Genomic DNA, 1,153 nt, shown 5'->3' on the forward strand with positions numbered 1-1,153 from the left:
GACAGAGCTAACATGGGCCATAATATTTTCGTTGTTACTACTGGATTTTTAATCTTCATCATCTAATTCGACTGACCACGACCTGTATCTGCACATGATTTAAAGTCATTTCGCTAGTGTTTGTCTTCTTTGAATGATTTAAATATACACTTTTTGTAACTTTCCAGTATTAGTATGTTTTGGGTTAATATTTGAATTTTATGATAATAAAATTGATCATTTAAGTGCTTAACTTTAAAACTGATCAGTTAAGTACTTACCTCAAAAATTGATCATTTAAGTGATTACCTCTGATTTTTAAATTGTAGAATCCGACTTTAAAGTGTGTTTTGATTTCTGTACATGTTATTGTCTGGACCAATAATAAAAACTTTGTGCTCAGTTTTTTGTGTATATCCTTTTACTTTCAATAAATATTCATAATTGTTTTGTTTTTTACTGTATATGAAAAATTTATTCACTAATATAATTGTACATGAATAAATATCAATAATTTATTATTATTTGTTATTATTGTCAAGTAATAATTTTTTAGTTTATTATTAAAAAACACAAATCGATTATTTAAAATATAACAGAAAAAACTTTGTCTGTTTCATTAAAAATTTTAACTGCTAATAATGACATTTAATACTATAAATAGGTTTTCTGTGTAATTTATACTCATCTAAATTATTCTCTCAGACACCTCGAAAATTTGTAAAAAAGAATTTATGAAAAATTCGTTCTTTTTAATATTTTTTTAATACTTAAAGATTTTTTTCATTCTGCAATAATATTTACATTTTTTTATATATTTTATTAAAAATTAATAAATAATTGTACTTAAAAATAAAATTCAATTTTTTTTGTTAAAAATAAAGATCAAGATAAAAATTATAAAATTACTTGTAAAAAACAAAATACTTATTTGAAAAATAATTATAGTAATGTCACAGTCCTTTTGATTTAAACAAAAATTACCTGTTGCTCGGACATTTCTCGTCCCATAAGTAACTCGATACTAATCGAACGTTCTGAGAGAGCTCCATGCCTTTTCTCTGCTCTTTTCCCATCGTCAAATTGATAAAACGACTTTATATTTTGAACCAATTATTTTTTTTCCCCTCATGTAATAAATTCGTCGCTTAAACACGTTATTTGTTTTTACTGC

This window comes from Artemia sp. Qi Xiang Cuo, unplaced genomic scaffold, assembly GCF_049724085.1.
Source record: "Artemia sp. Qi Xiang Cuo unplaced genomic scaffold, ASM4972408v1 HiC_scaffold_3138, whole genome shotgun sequence".
Taxonomy (NCBI): Eukaryota; Metazoa; Arthropoda; class Branchiopoda; order Anostraca; family Artemiidae; genus Artemia; species Artemia sp. Qi Xiang Cuo.